This window comes from Haliotis cracherodii, unplaced genomic scaffold, assembly GCF_022045235.1.
Source record: "Haliotis cracherodii isolate W230 unplaced genomic scaffold, xgHalCrac1.p SCAF_5, whole genome shotgun sequence".
Lineage (NCBI taxonomy): Eukaryota > Metazoa > Mollusca > Gastropoda > Lepetellida > Haliotidae > Haliotis > Haliotis cracherodii.
Window position 1 is genome coordinate 47388051 of NW_027266308.1, and position 10022 is coordinate 47398072.

The following is a 10022-nucleotide window of genomic DNA, read 5'->3' on the forward strand; positions in this document are numbered from 1 at the left end:
ATCAAGGTAGGTGAAGAGATAGAAAGGTAGATACACAGATAGAGATTAACACGTAGAACTAGACCATGTACATAGATAGAAAGTGGTTGGATAGAAAAATAGATAGGTAAACATATAGAGAGACAAACATGAAGATAGAGTGAGTGAGTGAGTATGGTTTAACGCCGCTTTTAGCAATATTCCAGCAATATCACGGCGGGGGACACCAGAAATGGGCTTCACACATTGTACCCATGTCGGGAATCGAACCCGGGTCTTCGGCGTGACGAGCTAACGCTTTAACCACTAGGCTACCCGACCGCCCCTTATGGAGATAGAAGTAGAGTAGGTAGACAGACAGATAGTTTTGATAGACCCGTAGCTAGTAAGATAAGTAAGTAGGTAGAACCATAGATAGATCAATACTTGGATAGAAAAGTAGGTAGGCAGAAATAGAAGTAAATGGACCAATAGAAAGGTAGATCAAAGATAGTGAGGTTAGCCACTGAATGAAAAAAAACACACCAAAAAACCAACAAATTCCCGTCATTAGTTTCAAAAAGCTTCCCTTAAATACTAGCCATGCTCACATGCGTTGATATGGTTTGATTGTGACACATAGGAGTGATGATGTTACCTCAAATGTACTGGCAAATGTTAATCTGTGAGTGCGTGAGTCTGATTTTACGCCGTTTTTAGCAATATTCCAGCAATATCACGGCGTGGGACACCAGAAATGGGCTTCACACATTGTACCCACGTCGGGAATCGAACCCGGATTTTCGGCATGACAAGCGAACGCTTTACCCACTCGGCTACCCGACCGCCCCAGATCAAAGATAGAGATTACTAATACTGTATACAAATATAGAGAAATAGATACACAGGGATATACAAATGTAGGTTCACAGATAGATAAGTAAGTACGTGTTTAGTGAATGACGAGCACAAAAACATCTTTTCTGATTTCAAGTTAAAGTTTATTCTGTTTTTTCATCGTGTGTCAATATGGACAACCAGCTAGACACAATGTAGGTAGATAGATAGATGTATATTTGCGACAAATGGGGCTTGAGGACAAATCAGGACGTTGCACTTCTATTGTATCATATTCTGTCTGGCAAATTGTGCGAAAAGGAAGAAAATGGTCCAATAATATAACACGTCTTACATGTAAGTAAGTCTCAACCTGTACTTTCTTTTGATGTGGGGTGCACCTGCGCCGGTCGTCACAGCCATAACAAAACTACACACGATTTCTCTCCACTAGCTCTGTTTTCTTCCGTTCCCAATGTTCACTCATCAGCAATATAGCCAAAAAACGTGGCCTATCATATCTTCCTCACAGAAACTTCTACCTCAGATGTTAATTCCAGATGCTCAAGCTCACCCTTAGAGATACTTCGAGAGTTTGTGCTTAGTCAGAGAAACAAAAAGCTGATAACGTTCGCTGTTCAGGATTTTTCACACCCTATACAATATCTGCTCGTCATAAAAGAATGAACACAACGCTTATTTATGCTGTATGCACTGGACCGGTGCTTCGGCTCATTGTCTGGAAATCCCAAATATGTTTTGCTTTTTTAATAGTCCAGGAGATAGCTGAACGGTTTGCATCGTCCCTTCGACCACGGTCATAAAGTCCTGGTACTTCGATGAGACAATCTCAACATTTACATGGTCACTTGGGTCATGAGTGAGTGAGTTGGGTTTAACGCCGCTTTTAACATTATTCCAGTTATATCAGGGCGTGTCAGCGTAACGTGTGAGGAAAGCCCAAAGTGATGCAGGTCTAAGACGTTAACCACTTCGGTGAAACCCACGAGCACGGGTATGGTGCTGACAAACCTAGAAACATAATTGGGGCGAACCGGGATTCGAACCCACAATCAAAGGTTTCTGGCGTGCCTAAGGGACACAACTCTGCACAGCGAAACGACTGGGCCACCCATGCCCCCCACTTGGGTCATGATATCTCTTTTGTTACATATTTGCGTTATATGGAAGTTTGGGCATTGTGTAACCGATAGAGGAAACGGCGAGCCATTCTCAAGTAAAGCAATCATTTTATAATATTTAAGATTCAATGTTGCTCCCAACTTTGTATACAACAGATCAATGACGTTAATCCTAAAATAAATCAGTTCTAACTTACACGAATGAAAACTATTTCCCAAAAAGTAATTACGGAAAAACCGATGTAAAAAATACTAAAAAGATCTGTGTCAGTAAATAAGGTGGACAATTGTAAGGCACATCTGACAAAGGTAAGGATGTCATGCTGGGGACAACCTTTGGCCTGTACCCTTGTAAGAAAGAAATTGCAACACCACACCGTGGTCTATATAGTCTTGATATAGGAGTGCTTTATCAGCTGGAGAATGGGTTTTATGTGGGGTATATGTGCCCTCTGGGAATCTCAGTATTACAGGAACCATTTAACCGTCTGACGCCCTGGGTTTCAATTATCGCGCACACACGTATTCATGTATATCACATAACAGCTGACGAGTCTGCAGCAGCCCTGACGCTCCGTCATCAGTTTCTTCATCTATTTGGGCTTATTCTAAATCCAGCAGTGACGTATTGATGAGTTTAGTGAAAGAGCTTGGTCTAATAAATTTACGCCTTTTGTATATTAACCATTATGTTGTCATAGTGTCTTAATGACGTCACAAACCATGCTTATAGGATAAAAAGCATTTGCAGAACAGGTTAGTTTAACATGAAAAGAATATTGAGCTGGATAATCGAGTCTTGGCTACTCAAACCAGTGGTTATCTACGTCATCGTAGCAATGGCATACAGTTAGCCAGGTCAAACAATACAACCACTTAATCCTCACTAACCGGCTCTTACATTTACAACAATGCATCATTGAGCACCTTGCGCCGGAGTCTACACGTAGTGCCACATTGTAAAGAGAACGTGAGAGTGAGTGAGTGAGTACGGTTATCACGCCGCTTTTAGCAATATTCTAGCAATCTCACTGGGGGACACCAGAAATGGGCCTCACACATTGTAGCCATGTTGAGATCCAACCTAGGCCTTCGGCATGACGAGTGAACGCTTTAACCACTCGGCTACCCAACCGCCAACTTTAGTGAGAGAGTGAGTCTAGTTTAACACCTCTTCAAACAGTATTTCAGTTACATTACGGCGCGTCAACCTCACGTTGGAGGAAAGCCCAAAATGAAGCAAGCCTTATACCTTTACTGCCTCGCTTAAACACACTAGAAGGGATGCTGACAAACCTAAAAACAAACTCGGGGCGATTATTTGGATCAGAACCCCAGAAATCACAGCCTACTGGCATGAACCTCAGACGACTGCACCACATCGTTCACTTCATGTAAATGACAGTTACGACGTTAAATATATATCTGATATATACCATCTTGAATTATACACGTGCAAAGAAACTCCAACACCCATGACATCCAGGGAATTAATTTGCAATCTATCACGTAGATCCTTAATTACCTTCATCTGGGAAAGTTCCACAACCGTGCATGCTGTGCAAGCAATCGCTGTGGACCCTGACGCCCCTCACCGGGAGATTCCAGATTTTTGTGACGTTGCTCACAAGAAATATACTTTAAAAAGCTAAGTTTCTGCTTTTGTTACTTGCTGAATACAGATGTTATCGCCTTAATCACTTTCGAATTTCTGGGCCCAGATTAACACGCACGCATGTGCAATCACGCGCATTATCATATTCGTCTGATTACGACCAGAGTGCAATGCAAACGCTCCGTGATACTCTCGGTGCATGATGCCTGTTTTTAGATATATATATTTCAAAAGCGGACATGTACAGGATGGTGCTGTTTCATGGTTAATTAATCAGCACTAAGGAACATTAACGAATAAAATGTATCAGCAGTTTTTAATGCAAGGAAACACGCTTAACGTACATGTGCAAACAGGCCACGTCTTTAGCTGCAGAAGAAAACGCCATTCATGAAGCAATTGGCACCGCCAGGGTTCACAGTCCATATTACTCAACGATTAAATTCTCGTTCATCTGATTTCGACTTTTTACCTTGCTCCTCGTGGACATGACATTAAGTGAGAGGGTTATTTTGAGAGAGAAAAAACATTTCCTGGTTTGAAAAAATCTGGTTAATATGAAATGAGAAGTGATACCTTTGCTGAAATATAGCAGGAAGTATATCTCATTCGGTCGTGGGGGGTCGGATTGGGCATATATGAGTAGGAAGATCATATTTCCAAGTAGGTGAATACTATATACTACTCAATGCTTAGGGCATAGACAGAGATGGATATGATTGAGTATCACAGTGGACGTTAATCTGTAAACCCATTCTCCTCCACGATAATAAATGAAGAAGAGAAAGGTTAACGTTAACGTTGAATTCATTTCTAAAAAACTTTAGGCGAGATATATTACTCAATGCTTAGGGCATAGACAGAGATGGATATAATTGAGTATCACAGTGGACGTTAATCTTTAAACCCATTCTCCTCCACGATAAGAAATGAAGAAGAGAAAGGTTAACGTTAACGTTGAATTCATTTCTAAAAAACTTTAGGCGAGAATCAACTTTTCAGTTTTTAGATCCTAACAGTATGGGATAAACACATGTAAAACACAATTTTGGGTGGATCTCTATGGAAGAACTAAGCAAAAAAGAGTTCATGTTTTACATTCGTATGAGTTTGACAAATTGTCATCTGGACTATTACCAGAATTCAACTCGTTTAGAATTACACATACATCCATGTATATACTTTAGGATACATATAGGTCTATACTATCATATCCTGAATGTTCGCGGTATTTGTTATTTTATCAGTGTCATCGCTGACACATGTTCTACCATCACGAGTCTCAAAGGACTCTAGCAGACGCCACTGGAAATGAATTTCCTGACAAACCAGTCCCTTTTAACTTTTATGTCATTCATCTTTTCAAAGAAATTACCTAGAATTTCCCGTTTCCCTCAAAACAAATTAAACCATATATCACACTCAAAACCAAGCAATGGGTTCACTCAACCCTCACCGCCAAAGATAATTGTAGACAAGAACTCATAAGCTCTTTCCCCCAACCCTCCTCATGCATCAATGCTCAGTCAGTTGGGAGACCTAGTTCTCACACCTTGGAGTAGTAAATATGACATAAAGTGAAACGACTTTCCACAGGTACACAGACCAAGACTAAAGTGAGTCCCAGTCTGTCAGCTGCACAGTAATGTGCGACTGGTTTTCTACGACTGGTTTTCTACTACTAGTGTAAGCCTGAGCGGATGGCGACCGCATCTCCTACTTCAGCTTGTAAGATAATAAGCAAGCTGGTCGGTGGACCGTTGCACTGAAGCTAACGTTTGTCCATAAACTAGCCAATTTGGTGGCTGTTTGTCTTCATAATGCACAGTTAACAACGCTGTTTTCTTTATCCGCACCTGAACATACGGGAAAGAGAACGAGAGCATCAACTTCAGGCAAAGATGCGTCTTACAGCATCACACACGGGATTGTGTTTTCGTTCATTGTGTAGGTAAAAAATAAAATAAACAGCAGAATGGTTTTAAACAATATTGGGAAGGTGTCTAAATCAATCAACGTAACACAAAGTTTATCTAAAAACATGGCACATAAACAATATTGTCATAATATTTATGTGGGAATAATAGAATGTCGCAATTAGAAGATGCTGTTGGTACCAGCATTCATCCTAACGAGTGTTTTATATACCTAAAACTCTTTGCTCCTAATGGACATATCATACCAAATAATATCATTTGCAATAAATCAAATTTGACAGTTATCTGCTTTATGACAGAAACGTCAAACCCTGAACATGTTACCATGCATATATGCATATGTTTTATTCCTTATCTAGTTTATGCACGTGTATTGTCACCTATTATGACATAACATATATATCAGGACCACATTACTTTACAAAAAACATGACTTTAAAACCAGCACTTTGCATTCATTTCTCCATCAGTATTTGTTATCAGATTATGTTGTCCTGTAAACGACATCATGCCTCCACCACGAAGATCAAGTAATGCTCAAATCAGACACGATCCAGACAGAAATGATTGTGACGCATGTGTTTATCTCTAACAGGTTCAATGTTATACAATCGCGAATACAACCGTTGCCCTTGAGCTCTTTGAAATATTTGAATCTGCCGTTTGAGGCATTATAATGAAGATACATTGGGCGATGCAAACCACAGCAGCCGTTTTTTTCGGAACCAGAGACACATACTTTTAGCCAAATGGTATTTGTTAACGCCAGGACCTCACACGAAAAAAGGATCCCCCTGGCTTTGATGCCCCTTCGAGGTTGTCATCCCCAACTCTGCCCTGTTTGTTATGTCACGTAGATAGCCATACAGAGGTAGATACTGATGATACATCACCCTGGTGGGGATGTTTAATTTTCGCCAGTCCTTTCAACAAATGAACACATGGGGGAGTTCTTGAAGAATCCATGTCTCGCGTGTGTGGCATATTTCGAAGAAGCGTAACAGGTTGAATTCCTCATGTAATTTTATCTTTCCCGGTAAGCATGTTCTTTTCTTCACCCTTATTACCGTTATAAAGTGAGTCAGTTGAGATCTTAGGATTCTTCACTCCTTTTACCGTTATAAAGTGAGAAAGTTGTGATATTAGGATTTTTACTCCTTTTATCGTTATATAGTGAGTGAGTTGAGATATTTGGATTCTTCACCTCTTGTACTCTTAAATAGTGAGTGGGCTTGAATCTTAGGATTCTTCACTCCTTTTACCTTATATAGTGAATGAGTTGGGATCTTTTTACTCTGTTCTACTTCCTACCTTTTGGCCTTGCAGTAATTGTATGAGTGAGTTTGGTTTTATGCCGCGTTTGAAAGGTATTGCAAAGAATGTCATGGCTTTTGACCTTAGGTTAGGAGAAAAGCCAAAGAGACGCAGGCCTTAGACGTTTATTACGGTGCCTACAAATCAAGGATCATAATCAGAACAAAACATGGATTCGACCCAACAAGCAGCAGATCCTGATACTAACAAGGGATGAAACTAACAGCGATTTCCGGCACCTCAGACTACTGGGCTACCCGTACCCCTTTGCATCCATAACAATTCTTCTATCTATGAAGAGAATCACAGAAATGAACACTCAATGTGACCTCCGGTTCCCTGAGACACAGAAATACCCCGAACCATGAAGACATATTCCACTGGAAAGGATGTTATGGAGACATTCTTTCACAGAATATGAGTTTATTGTGTGTTATTAGGCACTGATATAGACGCTATGTGTGAAGAGAGTAGCCTTTTCCAAATTAGATTGTACGTTTCATACACTTTGTTGTCAAGGAAAATAGAAGGCAACACTAAATCATACATAAAAGGTCAGCAGACATAGAGGTTTATTCCCAGTTATTTTTTCATCCCAGAACCATGTTTTGATTTCATTGTCTCACCATATAGCCTCTCCAAACAAACAATGAGAGGCGAGGTGCTTTCAGACAATTGGAAGTTGACTCATTTACCTACATTGTATGAGGGAAATGGACGTCTCATGATAGAGACTATGCTCACAGCTAGACGATAATTGTCAGTCACTTTCTATTAATCCATTTCTGAATAAGTCCCCGAGATGCACATTGTGTGGAGAAGGAAGATTGGACGCAGTCAGAAAATACCGAAGACTCGGCTGTTGATAAGGTTAACGATTGTGCTTCTTTTTCTACCCTGAGTAAAAAGCCAAAGAAAATGGGCTCTGACTTTTGTAATCAGTGGAATAAAATGTCAGGACGAGAAGAGATAGGAAAATGTGATGAATTAACCAGGTTTTGTGCCAGTTATATTTGCACATGTGGTACATCTTGAAGCAACTCGATGTCTGGTGCAGCTTGTCAGCAGGGATTGAAGGACTTCGTTAAGCATCTTGTAAAATGCGTCCATGTGGTGTTGCATGATGCTGGGCAGGTGATAAAAGAGGGGTGAATTGCTTTCGAGGAAATTTGACATTTTCTGCAAAGATCATCCTGTTAAAGCATGTAGGGTATATATACCATGGTAAATAGCAATGGACGTGGAATGAACTGATGTTAGAATGTTCACTGTAACGATTCTATCCTGATTGAAAATGTCATTTCCTTTTGCATTATGCGATTGTATTGATTTGGAATAAAGTGTTGTACGATGGGTGAAAATGCACACAGTTATTTCGTTACAACATTTCCATCATTACAAAATTCGAACATTACTTTAAAACTTTAAATTAAGTTTAAAAAACTTTAAAGCTGAGGCATATCTTTTGGGTTTAAAGTCCGTAACACCAAGTAATGGTTTATGTGATAGCCATTATAAAATACCCATTATTAAACAAAACATTAATAATAATTATTTTCAATATTTAAGTTACACCTTTTACCATCACATATGTTTCATTAAAAAGAAATTCTGATCACCGCTATTCCCGTCTTTTGATCTACGATAATTTTTCTCAGCAAGGGTGTCCAGTAGCCAAGCATAATTAAAGGTAGCATTTTATAAGAAGATCTTTATTTATTTATGCCTGCGTCTAGCATATGTCCTCTACCGTTTTAACTTCCTCCAAATCTGTAAATATCATATGGCCTCCATTAAGATGTGGTTGCATATAATGATTTGTATTTCCCAGTCAATTTGTTATTACTAAGCCTATCGACACGCGCCAGAAAGAGGAAGTACGGAATGCAAACCCGATTCGGCCCAACATCTGACAACCATTTGGCGGAACATTCGTCATTAAATAATCCCAGTGGAACCGTATTTATTGTTGCTTTTTCTTCTACCCATGGTAGTATATTTATCTTCTTCTCTTGTGCAGACCACGTGGGCAGTGGGATATTTTCCCCCTTGTCAGGTCACAATCACCATCCCTCCCAGCATCTCAAGATGAAACGCCAATTCAAACCGCAGGTAGGCGTTAAGAGAGTATATGTCAAACAATGGTAGAAATGACGGAGAACTTACCCCCACGTTCGTTCCCCAGCTACAATCTCCGGACCCTCGCCTCAAGGTGTGTTTCTGAGTGTCTGCCTTTCTGAGCAAACCTGCCTAGGGTATCCAGTCTCACCTCAACATCTTCAGTCACACGTAGGCCCGTATTGCTGTTACAGATATTTTAGTCGTGCGATGCTGGATTCAGATTACATTGTATGGTTCTTCTTTAGCTGTCTCTTGTATTCTAAACTGTGTCCAATTCAACCTACTTTTGTTTGGTCTGATTTTTATTCGGTACACATTTATATTATGTACATGGTACTATGGTGAAATTGAGTTGACAATGACCTACAAATTAATTGTTTTGTTGAATAGATATGTGCTTGACATCAGGGCATATTATTATCTTATGTTCAATCAATGTTGATGTCAGTAGCCATTTCTGGTGTGCCCCAGCCGTGACTTAGCTGGGGTAAGTCTGAAGCGACATGAAAAGACACTCACGCACAACACTAACACTGAGACCACGTTAATTGAACTCTCTCATCCACGATTGACACTGTGAACATATTCATCCCTTCTTAGTCGGAATGGTTTTAACACATGTGTTTGTACGGATTAAGGAGGGTTTATTGTAGATATATGAATTTGACTAAATTGTATGTCTATCTATTGCTTTGGAATAAGTAAATATAAGTGACAAAATCCTTTCCATAAAAATACGATTCCGACTATATCATAATCACGTGTTATGAATCCCTATCAAATTGTGATGGTGCCCGGTGTTTACGAAAAGGTGAGCATATCCTGTCCCACCAGTAGCATCCGTCATAAAAACATGCAAAGGCAAGTCAAGTGTTCACCTGAACAAACATGGGAACATATGGTACAAGTCAAAATAGGGAATTGCATCAGATATATCTTTTATATTGTCAATGATGACTCAAATTTGGAAATGTCCTCCACATGTCCACCATATAACGTTTTGTACGCTTTTACTAAGGCATCCAATGTTGTAAGCCTGATCCAACAACTTTTGAACTAGAGTCATATGATGCTCTTTCAAATCTTCGCAGAGAGAGC

General features: G+C 39.8%; 1 protein-coding gene across 1 annotated transcript in view; it reads right to left on the minus strand.

Moving 5' to 3' along the window:
• LOC139442148 (kinesin-like protein KIF26B) overlaps positions 1–9021 on the minus strand; it is a 318510-nt gene extending 309489 nt beyond the window's left edge. Inside the window, exon 1 of the mRNA XM_071222952.1 lies at positions 8970–9021. The gene's annotated coding sequence lies outside the window, so the exon portion shown is untranslated. The remainder of the gene's footprint in view (positions 1–8969) is intronic.
• Positions 9022–10022: the final 1001 nt, after the last annotated feature.